Below are 19,956 nucleotides of genomic sequence, written 5' to 3'. Positions count from 1 at the left end.
TAAAGGACCTCTTCAAGGAGAACTACAAACCACTGCTCAACGAAATAAGAGAGGACACAAACAGATGGAGAAACATTCCATGCTCATGGTTAGGAAGAATCAATATTGTGAAAATGGCAATACTGCCCAAAGTAATTTACAGATTTTATACTACCAATGACCTTCTTCAGTCCCCATCAAGCTACCAATGACCTTTTCACAGAACTGGAAAAAAACACCTTAAACTTTATATGAAACAAAAAGAGAGCCCGCATGGCCAAGTCAATTCTAAGCAAAAAGAACAAACTGAAGGCAAACTATACTACAAGTCCACAGTAATCAAAACAGCATGGTACTGGTACCAAAACAGAGATATAGACCAATGGAACAGAACAGAGGCCTCGGTGGCAATGCCACACATCTACAACCATCTGATCTTTGACAAACCACACAAAAACAAGCAATGGAGAAAGGATTCCCTGTTTAATAAATGGTGTTGGGAAAATTGGCTAGCCATGTCTAGAATGCAGAAACTGGACCCCTTCCTGACACCTTACACTAAAATTAACTCCAGATGGATTAAAGACTTAAACATAAGACCTAATACCATAAAAACTCTAGAAGAAAATCTAGGCAAAACCATTAAGGCATAGGCATAGGCAAGGACTTCATGACCAAAACACCAAAAGCATTGGCAACAAAAGCCAATATAGACAAATGGGACCTAATTAAACTCCGCAGCTTCTGCACAGCAAAAGAAACAATAATTAGAGTGAATCGGCCACCAACAGAATGGAAAAAAATTTTTGCAATCTACCCATCTGACAAAGGGCTAACATTCAGACTCTACAAAGAACTAAAACAGGTTTACAAGAAAAAAAAACAAACAAGACCATTCAAAAGTGGGCAAAGGATATGAACAGACACTTTACAAAAGAAGACAGATGTGAGGCCAACAAACATATGAAAAAATGCTCATCATCACTGGTCATTAGAGAAATGCAAATCAAAGTCACATTGAGCTACCATCCCACGCCAGTTAGAATAGCGATCATTAAAAAATATGGAGGCAATAGATGCTGGAGAGGATGTGGAGAAACAGGAACACTTTTACACTGTTGGTGGGAGTGTAAACTAGTTCAACCATTGTGGAAGACAGTGTGGCGATTCCTTAAGGATCTAGAAATAGAAATTCCATTTGACCCAGCAATCCCATTACTTGGTATATATCCAAAGGATTATAAATTGTTCTATTATAAGGACACATGCACACGAATGTTCACTGCAGCATTGTTTACAATAGCAGAGACCTGGAGCCAACCCAAATGCCCATTGATGATAGACTGGACAGGGAAAATGTGGCACATATACACCATGGAATACTATGCAGCTATAAAAAAAGATGAGTTCGTGTCCATTGTAGGGACATGGATGAACCTGGAAACAATCATTCTCAGCAAATTGACCACAAGAACAGAAAATCAAACACCACATGTTCTCACTCATAGGCAGGTGTTGAACAATGAGAGCACATAGACACAGGGAGGGGAACATCACACACTAGGGTCTGTGGGGGGGGGAATAGGGGAGGGACAGTGGGGGGTGGGGAGTTGGGGGAGGGATAACATGGGGAGAAATGCCAGATATAGGTGATGGGGAGGAAGGCAGCAAACCACATTGCCATGTATGTCCCTATGCAACAATCTTGCGTGTTCTTCACATGTACCCCAAAACCTAAAACGCAATAAAATATATATTTAAAAAAGAAAAAAAAGAAATATGGGTACCAAAAGCTTATTTAAAAAATTAAACATATGTTCATAATATAATGTGTAAATAGTCATGAAATACCACATAATTATTCTCAGGTCTTCAAATATGTCTGAATAAAAATATACCAATATTATTAATTGGTTGCACTTTAAAAGCTTGTTGACGTTATTTATTTTACTGACTTTAGATATAAAGCTCCATATAGACCATATGTTGAGATATCCATATATGGTATATATGTATAGGGTATTTATATAAATATAGCTATATTTAGAAACATTCTATATGCCAGATAAACAAATACTTGTATATAAACTGAAAAAGTGACTTATATATCCTATAAATTTTAGAGCTTTGCAAAACAAATGCTAGTAAATATAAAAATATAGTACTTATGCATCTATTTTGGGAGTTTTATGATGCTGAAAAATATACTTGACTAGTAAGTGTATTTTGGACTATAAGCAATTGTTTTTTGTCCGGAAGAATAAAATGTATACGAGGAAAACTACACCGTGATTTAGAAAAGCACCTGTGTATTGACATGCAACATTTTATTTCCTAATACAATTTAAAGTAAATTTGGAGGATAAAACAATCTGGATATTCTGTTTCATTATGCATTTCACTGGACTATCCAAACTAACTTGGCCTGTGGGATTTCCATCTGCTCCCAGATTTAAGGCTAGCTGGAGGGGACAGTTGATCTTATTTAATTATCCATCAGTACTCTCTGGATAGTAAATATTTTCTCAAAAAATGTTTTAAAAGTCTATGTCTGAAAGATTCCTTGATTTCCAGGAGTGCTAAACCAAGAACTGATGGGAAATAATTACCTGGAGCCCGGTCATAAAGAATTAAGAGGTGGTAAGGGTTGAGCTAAGGAGGCAGAATACTACCATTTCTCATTCTCTGTGATATGCACTAAGATTCCATTCACAAGCCTTCACTTTGAAGTTTTGCTTTCCAAATAATACTTCCCTTTCAAAGATGATGCTGTGAAATAGTTTATGATTCAGAATATGGTATAACCTTAACATACAGTAGTTCCCCCCCTTATTTGAGGGGAATATGTCCCAAGACTGCCAGTGGATGTCCAAAACTGTGGATAGTGCCAACCCCGACACAGACTATGTTCTCTTCTTATATATACATACCTATGAGAAAGCTTAATTTATAAATTAGACACAGTAAGAAATTAACAACTCATTATAAAACTAGAACAATTGGCCTGGCACAGTGGCTTGTGCCTGTAATCCCAGCACTTTGGGAAGCTGAGGCAGGCAGATCACTTGAGGTCAGGAGTTTGAGACCAGCCTGGTCAACATGGTAAAACCCTGTCTCTACTAAAAATACAAAAATTAGCCTGGCATGGTAGGCACCTATAATCCCAGCTATTTGGGAGGCTGAGGCAGGAGAATCACTTGAACCTGTGAGGCGGAGGTTGCAGTAAGCTGAGATTGTGCCACTGCACTCCAGCCTGAGCAACAAAGCAAGACTCTGTCTCAAGAAAAAAAAAAAAACAATTTTAGCTATATGCCAGCATCACTACTCTTGTACTTTGGGGTCATTATTAAGTAAAAGAAATGTGGTTTGAACACAAGCATGGCGATACGGCCACAGTTGATCTGAGATCACAGAGTCAGCTGCTAAGTGACTCAATGGGCAGTAGCACAGACAGGATGGAGGCGCTGGACAAAGGGAGGATTCCTGGATTTCTGTCTTGAGCAGGACAGGGTGGGATGGCATGAGACTTGAATGTTGGAAACTTATGAATTATTTCTGGAAATTTTCATTTAACATTTTCAGACCATGATTGACTTTGGGTAACTAAATCCTAGGAAAGCAAAACAAAGGATTATAGGGGACTACTATAATTAAAATCACAACAACACAGAATTTAGAATTGGATTACTGACAAGCTGTTTTTATTTTTCTTAAGGTGAAAAGTGCCTACTTGCTGAAAATGTATTACTGCCGAATTTCTCATGGCATTATGAAATATTAACTTCCTATAAGTAAAGGGTCCATTTAGAAAAGCTCTCACATGGAATTTTATTTCCTCTGGTAAAAGTAATATAAGTTTAATTTTAGATATAGGCCTCTGCTGGTTAATTTAAAAACCAGTTAATTTTCATCTCTAGCAAGTCTTAGATTTTCTAACTTTATCATACAATGTTTTTTTTTTTTTTAAAAAAACTAGCCTTTATTTGATGTCCATGATAAATTGACTTGGTATGTTATCATTTAATTAACTCAGTAAGTACATTCTATGTCACACCCTTGCAAAGCCAAAGGCCATAAAGCTTGCTAGGTTTGTATACATGTTTTCTCTAGATTCCAGATTCATTTAAACAGCATTCGTGACACCATTACCCACTTTGGATTTTTATGTAAAAATAAAGGAATGCAAAGTCAAGTTTAAACAAATTTGTTAAAGCATGCATTGTAAAGAAGCCAGACAGATCAGACTGCTCCTAAATCATACGATTTGCTTTCTCTCATTTTCATCACAACACATCTTAGGTCACCCAAAGTATGTCACTCTTATCTTCAGACAAATGCCTTTGTCACTGTCTGCCAGAATCCAACTAAAAATTGAATACAGCTGCATGCAGACGTTGTCTTCAACGCTATACCACATACTAAATATTTAACTCTTTGTCTAGAATGACCCCTCTCCTTAAGCCTGAGTTCTGCCTGCCCCAGTCTAAACAAAAGCCTCAGGTGATAGGCTGTGTTCCTTTATAAGAGATGGTGATTGCGAACATACCCTCGGCACTCTGGTAATATACAGAGTTATGAACTTTTTTTTTACACACTAAGGCTTGCCTTGAACTAATTTAGACAATTAATCCTAAAGCTGCACAGATCAGCAATAATCCAACATTAGTGCTAAATCAGGATACAAAAAATAATGCTGAGCGTCCATTAAGCACTTTAGTACCAACATAATGCAATACTAATAGTACTTAAATATGACCTTGAGCGTTACTCGTAAGTAAATCAAAACCCTTGTATATGAGCCCTCCTTAGTAGAACAAAAGTATGAATTTCTTTCAGAAGCAGAAGAAAAAAACTGGAATATGTACTAGTATACTGAAACACCAGAGGAAATTAAAAAAAAATTTTTAAACAGTATCTTCAAAATTAGACAGCAGTTTGCCTCTTTTTGTTTATATGACACATATAACTGCACCTGTGAATTTCTTTTCTAAAACTTAAAAAAAAATTTTAATATAATTGGATTTTTTTTTTAATTAAGGGATCATCTGCTTAGGGTAGACTCTGAAGTCCAGAATTTTTTTTTTTTTCATCTTCATCTAGAACAGGGAAATTTATCTTCAACTATTACACCTTTGGCTTATCTGAAGAAACTATTACAGAGAATTCCAAGTTCTCTATAGAAGGGATTGGCAAGCTACAGCTGGATTTCCAGCCATGACAGGAGAGCTGAGTAGTTGTAACAACCTTTATTGCCTGCAAAGCCTAAAATATTTCCTGTCTGTCTCTTTACAGAAGAAGTTTGCCAATCCCTGAACTAAAGAATTCACACATAGGCAAGATTTCTGAATTTGTATGAAGGGAACAATTCAAATACCTAAGGGAATTTATATATGATTTATGCATGATGAAATGGCTAAAAATCAGGAAATAGGACAAGTTGAAGTGCTGTGGCTGATCTGAACTGTGGACTAAATTGTTTGGTTGAGGTCTTCATCGTGTTTACAACGTGTGACAATTTATGCCTATAGCTACTTGAGAGGACAGGGCTGTTTTATCACAACATTTCTGGGCAAAGCCCCCAACTTCATAAGCAAATACGGGTTAGTGGTTAAGAACTTAAGTTATACAGGTAGATGGTTTGAATTCCACCTCTACCATTTATTAGCCATATAATATTAGCTGAGTTTGTTGACCTTCTGAGTCACAGTCTCTTTATTTGTTAAATTGAGGATACTAAAACAGGAGCAACTTCTTCAATGAATTGCTTCAGGAGTAAATAAATTAAGACATATGAGGTACTTGAAACAGTGTCTGACGTGTAATCCATGCAGTGAGCATTCGCTGTTGTTGTATTCTTAACTCAAAACATTGACAGACCCAGGATTTAAGACTTCAGGATGTAGGTCTCTGAATTATCACAGAGTTCAGCATTCTGAGAAATTAAGCAATGAAAATAACTTTAGAGCTTATCCAGACCACCCCTTCACTTTCTAGATGAGGAAACTGAAGCAAATGTACAGTGATTTGTTGAGTTTTTGATCTAATGCTATGGGTTTTATTGTGTAAATACTCTTTAATCTAAGACATGACTACCAGAATTTTCTTATTCCCCTGTAGTTCCATCTGTAGTGAGATTTTATCAAGCACATTTTCTATTCTAGAAACAATATTCTATATATCAAAAGTTATGTTATGGAAAAATAACAGAATTTTCTGGAGAAAAAGGCAACAATAGATACTAACTGGAGCAAGCTAAATCTGCTTGCTTCCTCTCTGTCTCTTAGAGATTCTGCAAAAATGGTCAGTGCCATATCCTGCCAGTGGTCAAAAGACTGAAGACTAATATTGTTGTCCAGGTAATATTCTTTGTTTTTTGTTTTGTTTTGAGATGGAATGTTGCTCTGTCGCTCAGGCTGGATTGCAGTGGCACGATCTCAGCTCACTGCAACCTCCACCTCCTGGGTTCCAGCGATTCTCCTGCCTCAGCCTCCCACGTAGTTGGGATTTCAGGTGTGTGCCACCATACCCAGCTGGTTTTTGTATTCTTAGTAGAGACGGGATTTCACCACCTTGGCCAGGCTGGTCTCAAACTTTTGACTTCGAGTGATCCTCCTAAGCTTCCCAAGTGCTGAGATTACAGATGTGAGCCACCGTGCCCAGCTCTAGGTAATATTCATTGGATCTCACATTTTTCTTGTAAGAAGGAGAGTTTTAAAATTGATTTCTTGTATTTAGGAGTCTGTTTTAGCCACCAAATGCTGAACCTTGACATCAGTCATCTATTTCACTAGAAACTAATACTAAGGTGGTTTTTAAAAAAGTTTTTGTAAGAAATGCTTCTCATTAACTGTTTAAAAATCCTAGAATAAATCTGCTTTGTTGTGACCAACAATGTGCATGGTGTACTTCAAGCAGAAGCAGTTTCTGCTCAGAGTTAACTGAGTCTTATAGAGGAGACCACTCGAAGTAGACTGCTCTGGAGCTAGTCTTTTCTAGAAATTATATAGAAACCTGCTTAATAAACTAGGAGATTTTTTCTTAAAGAAAGGAAGGGAGGGAGGAAGGAGAAAGAGAAGAAGAGAGGAAGGAGGCAGGCTGTCTTTGGTCTTAACTAGTTTGAATCCCAGTGGACAAGTCAGGACCCAATAAATGAGCGTGCATCTGCTTGTTTGTATGTGGTTAGCAAGAGGACTGTTTTTTTTTTTTTTTCTGAACAAAAGATTTAACTTCCTGATATCTACCAACTAATAGCTCATGATTTATAAGAATGTATCAACTTTCTCATATAGACTATGCTTTTGGGATCAATTCTGAGAACTCTTCACCTAGCCCTAGCTTCCAAATAGTTTTTTCCCCCCAAATACTTTATAGTTTTCTGTTTTAAATTTAAGCCTGTCATCCATTTTGAATTAATTTTGTATAAAGTGAGAGGTTTATGGCAAGGTTCAATTTTTTTTAGGTATGAATGTCAATTGCTCCAAGATCATTGTTGAAAAGCCTATCAGAAAAATATATTTTTTAATTTAATTTTTAAATGATCAATAATTATTGTATATTTGTAGGGCACAATGTGATGTCTTGATACACATATACATTGTAGAATAATCAAATCAGGGAAACTTCGCATATCCATCACCTCAAATATTTATCATTTATTTGTGGTGAGAACATTTGAAAGCTTCTCTTTTAGCTATTTGAAATATACAACACGTCATTATTAAGCATGGTCACCCTGCTGTGCAATAGAACTTGTTCCTCCCGTTTAACTGAAACTTTGCACCTATCGACCAAGATTTTCCCTTTCCTCATCGACCCCGTCCCACCCTAGTCTCTGGTAGCCTTTGTTCTACTCCTATGAGTTTATCTTTTTTAGATTCACATAACTGAGCTCATACAGTATTTGTCTTTCTGTGCCTAGCTCACTCCACTTGTTGATACATGGATGAGCCTCGAGGACTCATTCACTTTTCTTTTTAAGGCCGAATAGTATTTGTTGTGTTTAGATACTACATTTTAAAAATCCACATATCCACTGATAAGAATGCAGGTTGTTCCCATATCTTGGCTATTGTGAATAATGCTGCAGTGAACATGGGCATGCAGACATTTATTTGACACATTGCTATCAATTCCCTTGGGTGTACACCAGAAGTAGAATTGCTGGATCATAGGGTAGTTCTAGTTTTAGCTTTCTGAGGAATTTCTATACAGGTTTCCAAAATGGCTATATTAATTTACAATGCCACTAAACAGTGCACAAAGATTCCCTTTTCTCCACATCCTCCCCAACATTTATCTTTTATCATTTTGATAATAGCCAATCTAGGTATTAGATGATACTGTATTGTAGTTTGAATTTGCATTTCTCTGAAGATTAGAAAGGTTGAGCAGTTTTTCATATACTTGTTTACCATTCGTATGTCTCCTTTTGAGAAATTCAAGTCCTTTGCCCAATTTGTAATAGGGTTTTTTGTTTTCCTGTTATTGAGTAGTTTGAGTTTCTTATATATTTTGGATATTAGCCCCTTATCTGATGCACAATTTGCCAATATTTTCTCCTAACCTGTGGATTGTCTCTTTACACTATTGTTTCCTTTGTTGTACAGAAGCTTTTTAGTTTGTTGCAATCCCATGTGTCTATTTTTGCTTTTGCTGCTTGCATTTTTGGGGTCGTATTCAAGAAATCACTTTCCAGACCAAGGTAATTCAGGTTTTCCCCTATGTTTCTCATAGTAGTGTTATAGTTTCACGTCTTATATCTAAGTCTTAATATATTTTGAGTTGATTCACATATAAGGGTCAGATAAGGGACACATTTTCATTCTTCTGCATGTGAATTTCCAGTTTTCCCAACACTATTTATTGAAAAGACTATCGTTTCCCCACTTTTTTTTCTTGGCACCTTTGTCAAAAATCAATTGACTGCAAATTTGTGAGTTTATTTCTAGATTCTTCTTCCTATTTCATTGGTTGACGTGTCTGTTTTTACACCACTATCATGCTGTTCTGATTACCATAAAATGTTTTGAAATCCCATGGTGTGACACCTGAAGCTTTGTCCCTTTTGGTCAAGATTACTTTATTTGAAGTCTTCCATGGTTCGATACAAATTTTAGGACTTTCTTATTTCTGTGATGAATAACATGGAAATTTTGACAGGGATTACACCGAATTTGCAGATCACTTTGGGCCATACAGACATTTCAACAATAATAGCTCTTCTAATACATGAACACAGGATATCCTTCCATTTATTTGTGTCATCTTCAGTTTCTTTAATGGATGGTTTATAATTTTCAGTATATAGATCTTTTACTTCTTTGGTGAAATTTACTCCTAAGTATTCAGAAAAATATTTTGAAAAAATAAAATACATAGGAGTATAATTGAAATCAACTTTATTTAAATAAATTTATCAAACATTTTAAAAATAAACATTTTCTGGTCAGGCACAGTGGCTCATGCCTGCAATCCCAGCACTTTGGGAGGCTGAGGCAAGTGGACTGCCTGAGGTCAAGTGTTTGAGATCAGCCTGGTCAACCAATATGGTGAAACCCCATCTCTACTAAAATACTAAAAAAACAAAAATTAGCTGGGCATGGTGGCAGGCACCTATAATCCCAGCTACTTGGGAGGCTGAGGTGGGAGACTCACTTGAACCCATGAGGCGGAGGTTGCAGTGACTGCAGATCGCACCACTGCACTCCAGCCTGGGCAACAGAGTGAGACTCCTTCTCAAAAAAGAATATTGTCATATTTTAGACATGTTAAATAACATCTAACAGTATGATGAGTAACTATCATCAATTCAAAGGGTGATAGGCACAAAAACCTATTTCAAGATAAGTGCAACAACGAAGGTTTCATGAAAATGTATGTGATTTCTATTGATTTTAGAGTCATAAGCACTGCAAATGCTACTGTGCTTATTTGCCTACATTTATAATCCAAAAAATTCTATGGCTGAGTCAGATGTTATTGAAAATAAAGATGCATTTTTCCCATTAAATTTCAAGCATCCCAGGTTAAGAACCCCTGATTTAGAAGAAGGAAAGGATTTACTTTGTGAGGTTCTAGAAATGGTAAAGCTAGGATCAATTGGTAGATAGGGTACTATTTATCACTAATAAATTATTTCTATTTCAGCTTAAATAATGAAAGAGCATTACAACAATTAGTTGGTTCTAAATGCTTTTTTGTTGTCTGATAAATACATACATTTCTTGTGCAGAAAACTTCAAAACCTGGAGAGCACTCACCAGAACACAATGCTTAGGGTTGTGATGGACAACGGGTGAGACTTCCCATGAGCCACTGGGTTTTTTCACTTTGGAGAGTTAAGCATGTAGGTCCTTATGATTCCAGATTAGTTCTATGGACCAATAACTTTAACCAGACCAATGGGAAAATAACTAAGTCACCCAAGCCAAAGGATTCGAAAGCAGTTGTTAATTTTTCCTCCCTGTTTTTTAAACCATTTAATAGATTGCTGACTGATCAGTATCAGAGAACTGTGCTGTTTTCATTATTACATGGAAATTAATCTACTGAAAGAAGAAAGCACAAGCATTTAGGAGCACAAGGTTGTCCTATTTTGACAGCATTTTAGTTATGGGTTCAAGAGTAATTACTGAAATAAATCATCAATAGGTGTTGGCAATATTGATTTTGTGTCAACACCTGAGTAAACTATAACCCAGCCTCGGTCGGGAGCCATGTTCATTGTCTTTTGCGCTGTATTTTTGAATTGATGTCCAAAAAAGGCTTTTTAGCTTCCACATGAAATTGCCTACTGAGGTGCTTTTCCCAGGAAACCTCACTGCTCAAATCACCTCTCCCTCTCCAGCTCTCACCCGGAACAGTCTCCTTGGATCATTTTACCGCACTCTCTTAACTAGTGTGAAATGCTAATATGGACGGCTGTGATTTTCCAACAAAGAGAAAGGAAAATGTGATTACTGGTCAGAAGGTTTCATATTAGCACTTGCTTCTGCTAATTTAGAAATAGGTTGGACGGCAGGAAAACCAATTTCCTCCCTTAACATTAGTTTGTTCTGCTGTTCTTTGTTTAATAAATATCCTCTGGGCCCAAACTAATGTGAATAGGAGAAAGAGAACTGAGCTCCCCTTCTATTAAATGCAAACTAGAAAGTTAGATGGCTTTAATCATTTTGAAGATCACTTTAAACTTGATCTTCAGACCCAAATAAAACAACCTGCCTGGTCTTACTTTATTTATTTCTTTTTGCTGGCTGGCTCAGACAGAAAATCTTCTTTGTTGTTCCCAGTTTATTAAAGGTGAGTCAGGTAACTTTGAATGGCAGGGCACTGAATCAGGATAATCTAACCTTAAATAAACTCTGATTAAAGAGTTTTTGCTTCAGACCAAGAAATGCTCCTCTGGATGATATCAAAAGGCAGATAATGAAGCAGAACATATAACCAAGGCTTCCACACTTGCAGAACCACAAATCTCCATCTCCAGAGTTGTCTCTTAAATTCTGATGAGGACTAGCTATATGCGTATCCTAGAAAAATAACTCTTCTCATTCCTCTTTAACAGTGCTATGTATTTTGAATGAACATTTCTGACTTTTCTAGTTCAAAATCCAGACTCTTCCAATTTCCAATTATTATTTTACCTCTGTTGATACATATGTATAAGCAAAACTCTCCTTTCTCCCAGCTCCATGCCTGAATCCCTGGTCAATCATCAAACATGCATTTTACCACGTGTCTGCTTCTGTTCATCTCCAAGATTTTTCAGAGCATCAAACAAAACTTAAATACTGATTATTATATCTTTTTTGCATTTGTATATTCCTTTATATTTTACTAAAATGTTATTAGTTCATCTGAAAGAAGTATCATTATGTCTCTTTTTACCAATAAAGAAACTGAGTTTCAAAAAATTACGTGCTCAAGAGCAAACATTCCTTAAACAGCAGAGATAATTCTTGAATTCTTGCTTTCCACTCCACCTCGTCCACTACTACAGGCAAAGTGCTTTTTGATTATAAATGTTTTCCAGGTTACTTCAACTCTTCTATCCTTCTTGTTGAGTTCTTCTGTCTTCTGCTGAGAGCAGGTGCCCTTTCTCCCAAGTCTAATTGTCTATGTTTGCGTTGCCAGGAGTACACCTGTTTCTCACAGATAAATCCCCATACAACACATGTACATGCATTTTTGAACCCCTGCCCAGAACAGATCTTGAAGAATGGCTGCTCTTGCAATAGATGTTATATGCAGCTACACCTAAAAGGTTGTATATGTTTCACCCCATGCACAGTGCCTTTTACATAGTAAACATTCGGTAAGTGTTTGTAGAATGAATCATTGAATATACATTTAGAAATCTCTGACATGCCATCAAAACAGTTCCCAGCCTTCCCTAGAGGGTGTGAAGGTAATGTAAATGTGAGCAGAAAACTCAGCAAATGTCAACAGGCTATAAATAATCACTTGGTCTATCAGAGCAAGGAATTTACATATAGAGACATTTCCTTTGATGAACGCTAAAGCTCATCATGAAAAGGAACATGAATTTAGAAAAATTAAACAACAGAACTAATACAGTGAAAAAACATGAGTTTTGGATCAAAAGCCTGGCTTCCCATCTCAGCTCTGCCACTTTCCTCAGACACATAATGAATATTTCTGAGCTTCTGTTTCCTCATTTTAAAACAGGCTTAGGAACACCTCTCTCACACGATTATTGTGTGGGCCAAATGAGATGATGTCTTCAGTGTCTTTGGACACATAATAGGCACTTATACTGTCACTTCTATCATTTTCTTTTGTAAGTTATGAGGATACTATTCAAATTTTACTTTTTTTTTTTGAGACAGAGTTTCGCTCTTGTTGCCCAGGCTGGAGTGCAGTGGTGCCGTCTCAGCTTACTGTAACCTCCACCTCCCCAGTTCAAGTGATTCTCTTTCCTCAGCCTCCCGAGTAGCTAGCTGGGATTACAGGTGCATACCACCATGCCCAACTAATTTTTGTATTTTTAGTAGAGACGGGGTTTTGCCATGTCAGCCAGGGTGTTTTTGAACTCCTGACCTGAGGTGATCCACCCACCTTGACTGGCCCAAAGTGCTGGGATTATAGGCGTGAGCCACTGTGCCTGACCCAAGTTTTACTTTTTAAGAATTGACGAGTCACTGAACTGATCTAAATATGAAATTCTCGATATGCTGATTACAAATTTGGAAATGTTTAAAAAATTACATTAGATTTATTTTGAGGAGCTGATAACTCTTAAACGCTCATCTAAACAGTTACAGGACTCTGCCCAGGTGGAATTTTTTGACATAAAATCATTCACCTAAATCCTACTAGGATCTCAAGATGATGAGAAAAGAATAGGATGTGATCCCTTTTATCAGGAGTCCAGTTTAGTGCAGGAGGAGGAGCATGCACGTGAGAATTTGAATATAACAGGGTAGGTAAGGGTAGCAGGGAGGTGTGGGCAGCATGGGAAAGGGTTCGTAGGTGGAAGTCAGTAAGGCTGGGAGAACTGTGGATGGCATCTCAGAGACTGTAATACTTAAAATTTTTTCTACCTGTATAGAAATGTTGGAGGTGAATACAAAAACTGTGATTTATTCCAGGTATCGGATGGCCTTGCCTTTGACCCCGAAATGCCCAGTTGTTTCCCTGACTTCTTACACGTGCTTCAGGCCTCCTTCTGTAGCCGCTTTGGCCTGTGTTTTGTCTTGAGTGTGACACAGCCCTTACTGGTGACATGTGGAGGGCTGCAGCCTGCTTCCCTTACCCCTAACAAGTGAATGGCTTGCAACTTCTAGTTTAATAAGGTTCCTTCTTCAACACTGACCCTACAAAAATCTCATTTACCTGTCGTCTGTCCCTGGGATGTGTCAACTCAGAGATATTAGCACAAATCTATGGCTGAGGTGGTCCTGCAGAGTGAGGTTGACTGAACTAACTTAGAAAAACTGCATCAAGGAACAAAAAGTTGAGGGCTAATGGTTATTGCTTATTGGTAATATATAAACAATAAGTAAGAGTGGGTGGGGAAAAGGCTATTCCTTGTTCCTAGTGTGTTTTAGGCAATATTGTGTGGACATTCATATATATATATATGTTTCATTTGATTCTTACAACACCATTAAACAGTATTATTACCCATTTTACAGGTGACAAAGGTTGTGCGGAGGTAGAATCGGGAACTGAACAGAAAGGTCTTTCTGATTTCAAGGTTCATGCACTTAGTTCTTAACCATGATACCTGCCTCCAGGTTCTTATTCAATCTCCAACCTTTCATTGCATGTTGTATGGTATATGTCAGAACTTTTGGATGACTAATGTATGCCTCTCTCAGCAGTGCCATAGTTTGGAGGCTCTTCTCTTCCATACTTGCTGATATTTACGAGTGAAGGGCTTCCAGACACTCACATTTCTCCTTCAAGTTCCTCTGCAGTTAAAGATCCCAAATTGTTTCTTAGTCTCTTGAGTAAAACCAGCACTGCCTATATATGCACACTTAACAATATACACATTTTAATAATAAAGCACTCCACATGGAGAGTGGACCATTATACTCTGAGCATCTTGAGGGCAGTGACTGGAAAAAGGGGAAGAAAGAAAGGAGAGCTAAATCACCAAGGGAGTTGCACACCTGTGGTTAATTCACTGCTGGGCTAATTTTACCTCCTTTGTTTAGAGACTTCATTGACTCTGCACTTGAGTCGAGTATTTTCATTCTTAGGGTGGCATTACAGTTGAGATGCTTTAAAATGCTTTAAAAGAAAACCCTATTCAAAGGGTTTGACTCATAAAATAGGGAAGCCTAGCAGTAGGAGTAGGCCTCATCAAAATTTAAGAGACAGATACTCTAGGGTATTTAAGTGAGTCAGACACTCCAGGGTATTTCCAAGGACCCAGTTAACTTCTGTCTATCTGCTCTGACTTCCATAGAGTCAGCTCTGTTCTAAGGCCAGCTGCTGGAGCAAAGATGGTTGCAGCAGTTCTAAGCTTCATATCTGCATACCACACAGTGTAAAAGGGGACAGAACACTTTGTTCCAACAGTTTTCTCAGAAGTCTTTAGATTTCTCCTAAGTCTCACTGATCTAGATGAAGTCATATGCCCTTTCTTAAGCCAATTTCTGTCCAGCTTGGCAGAGGAGTGCCATGAGTGGATTGGCTTATGTTTGAGTTATCTGAACCATTTAGATAACCCAGACATAAGGAGAATGGAACTTTCCTGATTGGTTTGGACTAGCACATGCCCAATCCTTTGCTGAGAAGAATGTTGTCTTACCCCAGAAGACATGAGCTTTAAGAAGGAGGTACTTGGGAAGGAGGAAGGGGGGAGCAGACATTGAGTAGACCACCACCAACCAACAGTATCCACTTATATAATGAGAAACAAATTCACGACCACAATACAAGAAGGTCATTATTTAGTTAATACTCGGTAACTCAAATGTGAGTCTATCTCTAGGAAGAGCATATTGAAATTCTCAACATGTCTACCAGCATATTGTTTGTGGTATATGCTTTTTATATATGTAGTCCAATTCGCTCAAGTTTTTTAGAGAAACAAATCCCTTCTGTTTTTCTTTTGGATTCTTCCCAGCAATGAGTAAAATGCTATCATTATTAACAAAGCAGTATTTTTATATAAACTACACTTTTTTATTGGAATTTGCCATTCACTCATTTGTCAAATACTTTTGAGCACTTATTATGTGCCTGAAATTGGGCTAGAGCCATGAGGGATATAGACAGAAAAGATACAGTGACTGAGTTTGAAGAGCTTATAATTTAGTAAGGTTGAGAAGATGTGTTTGTAAATGCAGATGGTCCCAAATTCACAGTGGTTCAGACCTAATGCTTTCAACTTCACTATGGTACAAAAGTAATTTGCATTCAGTAGAAACTAAAAGTACCCCTACAACCATTCTTTTCACTTTCAGTACAGTATTCAATCAATTACATGGCATATTCAATACTGCAGTATAAAATAGGCTTTGTATTAGATTATTTTGCACAACCGTTGGTAAATGTAAGTGTTCTGAGCATGTTTAAGGTAGCCAGGCTAAGCTGTGATGTTTGGTAGGTCAAGCATATTAAGTGCATTTTTAACTTATATTTTCAACTTATGATGAGTTTATTGCAATATATCACCTTCATGTGTCAAGGAGCATCTATAATGGATTTAAAGCAGAAGTCGCATATGTCTTAATGTAAGCACAAAGAACTCTAAAAGTCCATAAATAGGCAGATAATCTCTGGCCATGGTCACTAGATAAAAAGAATGTGGAATAGTAATCTTTCTGAATCTGCATACTAACCAACTGAAAAGGGGGCATATATTCATTGATGAGTGGTAAGCAGCTGAAGGAATCAGCTTCATGAGAAATTCTGGGGTTAGCCTGCCTTGAGAACAGTGGGGTTGGGAGGTAGGATGTACATGAAGTATCACAGTGAATGGATATATTAGGCTTTAACTAGGGTAATAGAAACCACACTATGTATTTAAAAAGAGTAAAGCTGATTCCACGCCTTGTCTACACAAATAATGGAAGAGGTGAGTCACCTCATGTGAACAGTAATTGAACATGCAGGTAAGCATAGTGGGAGACTGCTGTTACCTTTAGGAGTGAGGGGCAGAAGGCAGGTGTGAGGTGATGGGGACTAAAGGCCTCAGTCACAAAGCAAAATCTGGAACCTTGAAGGACCTATCTAGAGAGAGCTGGAGACAAGGATGTGATGCTCAAGACAGGGGGAGGGAAGAAATACCTCAGCTTCTCCTTCTTTCTCCCCAGTCTCCCTCCTGTGTTCATTGGCCCATCCTGCCAGAATCCAAGTGATGTGGGGGCTGTCGGCTCAGCTGCTTGTGATGTGGAGTAGAAGAGAGCAAAGTTGAGAAGTTGAGGAATGGCCCTCAACTGCTGTAAACAGAAATGGCACGGCAGGAAAGGGCAAAGCCAAGCCACTAAGCTTCTGCCAATAGTGACCTCTATAGACTGAGGCCACTCCACAGCTCTAAAGAGGGTAAAGACAGAGACAGATCATCACGATTGGAGGTTGCATGCATGGAGTGAAGTAAGATGAGCTGGAGAGAAAGGCTCCTCCATAATTGTTTTAATAAAATAGCAACTCAGGAAACTGATGCCCCCTTTGAGAGGGCAGATATTACTGTGGGAGAGGCTGGAACTGGAACCAGAGGCTAACAGCTTCTCAAAGAAACCAGATGATGAAACTGGTCCAAACACAATAGCCACTGCACAATCTCATATACTCCCTACCTCAAATAGACTCATTTTTTGTTTCTTTGATTTGTTTTTAGATGAAGTCTTGCTCTGTCACCCAGGATGGAGTGCAGTGGTGTGACCTCAGTTTACTGCAACCCCCGCCTCCCAGGTTCAAGTGGTTCTCCTGCTTCAGCTTCCTGAGTATCTGGGATTACAGGCACCCACCATCACGCCCAGCTAATTTTTGTATTCTCAGTAGAGGTGAGGTGTTGCCATGTTGGCCAGGCTGGTCTTGAACTCCTGACCTCAAGTGATCCGCCCACCTCAGCCTCCCAAAGTGCTGGGATTACAAGCATGAGGCACCACACCCAGCCTCATTTTTCATTTCTGTGTCAAAAGATAAAAACATATAGTACTATTTACATTTAATTACATACTTATGGAGTCCAGATTAGATGGAGTTTCCATGTCACAGTTTCCCATTGAATCAAGCCAATGACTCCATTTCTCATTTAGGGCATAATCTCAAGTCTCAAAAGCAGCTCTCCCACCATGGCAAGGCAGTGCAACTGTTCAAATACAGTTAGAATATCAAGCACAATCTGAAAGTCCAAACCATATTGTCTAAGTCTGGCCATATTTCATAAGAATGGTTGCTATAAATACAGTGGTGAGACCAGACTAAGGCAAGAACAGATGATGCAATGCCTATAAAACAACCCAAGGGAATACAAATGAGTGCACATATCAGTGTCCGAACCCCAACAATTGAACAGCTGTGTGCCTTCTCATCCTTGTCCTAGCCTAATCACTCAGGCTCCTCTTATAATTCTTATCACTCCGGTGCTTTTAATCCTCATCCAAAGACTAGTCTATTTCAACAGATTCTTTCAAATGGCTCCACTTGCTATAATGTCTTTAGAGAAGATGAATGCTTCTTCAAAACAATAACACTGCTTTTGGGGATGATTGTAACTACCTAATGATAGATCAGTCATATGACTGACTATGCACCCCAACTCACCTCTTATGTCAGCAAAACAAAGAGAAATAAAGGAGGCTTTTCAGTGTATACTCCATATGCTATAACTCATATAAAATGAAACCCCTATTTATTCATCTCTTTTAGTAGCATGCATTGTAAGTTGCCTGCTCTGTGGTTTATAAATTATTTTAAACTCTTATGCCACTGCTCAAAAATATAAATGTGTGTGTTAATATGGTAGACTAGAACTATGCTGCTGATAATACAAGGGAAATTTAACTAGCTTATAAATGTTAAAATGTAAACGCAAAGGAAGTCTTGCTATTCATCTTCTCTGCAATATTCAGACATTCATGAAATTGAAAGTTAATGTACCAGGGACTTTCATTATCTGACCCATTCCATCCTATCTATTAGATTCACAAAGCACTGAAGACAGAGGACCAATATGTCACCAACACAGGACTGGAAAGGTCACAAAAACGAAGCATCAATAAAGCACTACTTCTGAATTAAATTTCGCAGTGCTCAGCAGAAAATATGTTCCATGGACTAAGAATATTTGTAAGAATGAAACTGATAGCTAGACACAAATTGAAGAAAATAGAAAAGTAATTCTTGATTTTAAAAATTATGTTAAAACTATGTTTACATACACAGAAAGAAAAGTGCTATTTTATATGCCTAATAAGGAATAAAATGAATGTTGCATTGGAGCCAAACCAAGGTTTTACAGTCACAGAATTCGCTAGAAAATGAAAGTGCCCTGCAAAAATACTCTTCTTTCTTTCCTTAAGCATTTATAGAAGGATATTATAAAGGACTTTTCAAATCAATGTGGTTTTTGATACCTTTCTATAAATACAGTCTAATGTATAATTTAGAGAGTTTATCATAATTTTGCTATTTTTGCTGTCTGAAATACACACTCTTAGTTCCCTTAATGTAAACTAATCCGCCCAAATCCATGATTCCTTTTAGTTCCCCAAATTTGGAATAATTCTGAATACTCAATTTTTCAATAAGCATATTTTTGAGATTTGCTGTCAACATTGTGATTATAAATAGGTGCCACAAAGAAGAAAAAATAAGTATAAAATGGGGCTCTAAATTAGCTGCAGGTACAGGGAAATATGTAACAGCGTAAAGAGCCACACAGCCTCACTGAAAGGTCAATGAGTTCTACAAAGTTACAGGAGGTCTCCAGAGGGGACAATTATCATGGCCTGCTGGGGATGAACTGTCAACTAGTGGTTCGCAGGCACTGGGATTTCAGTTTCAAAAGATTTGAGGCACTGGCATGGAGTTGTTATTTTATTAAGAAAAGTGAAAACAACAATACTGCTACTTAAAATCACTATACTTTACTTCTATAAAGGAAATTCTTTTTTTTTTTGGAGACGGAGTTTCGCACTGTCACCCAGGCTGGATTATAATGGCGCGATCTTGGCTCACTGCAACCTTGAGTTCACACAATTCTCCAGCCTCAGCCTCCCAAGTAGTTGGGATTACAAGCATACACCACCACACCTGGTTAATTTCTTGTATTTTTTTTTTTTTTTTTTAGTAGAAACAGGGTTTCACTACGTTGGCAAGACTGGTCTTGAACTCCTGACCTCATCATCCACGCACTTCAGTCTCCCCAAGTGCTGGGATTACAGGCATAAGCCACCATACCCAGCCCCATAAAGGAAATTCTAACACTAAAAATCCAAGAGAACATTATCTGAGATAAAAATATCAGACAAATTGAGCTTAGTGACTAGCTCA

The 19,956-nt window shown here is 37.8% G+C and overlaps 1 long non-coding RNA gene across 2 annotated transcripts in view; it reads right to left on the bottom strand.

The window, feature by feature from the left end:
- The window catches only part of LOC118153131 (uncharacterized), a 93,662-nt gene that overhangs the window by 16,048 nt on the left and 57,658 nt on the right, over positions 1-19,956 (bottom strand). The gene's annotated exons all lie outside the window — the stretch shown is intronic.

The sequence above is a fragment of the Callithrix jacchus genome, chromosome 4 (assembly GCF_049354715.1).
Source record: "Callithrix jacchus isolate 240 chromosome 4, calJac240_pri, whole genome shotgun sequence".
NCBI lineage: Eukaryota > Metazoa > Chordata > Mammalia > Primates > Cebidae > Callithrix > Callithrix jacchus.
Note: the sequence above shows the minus strand (reverse complement) of the source record. Positions and strands in the feature narration are given on the sequence as shown.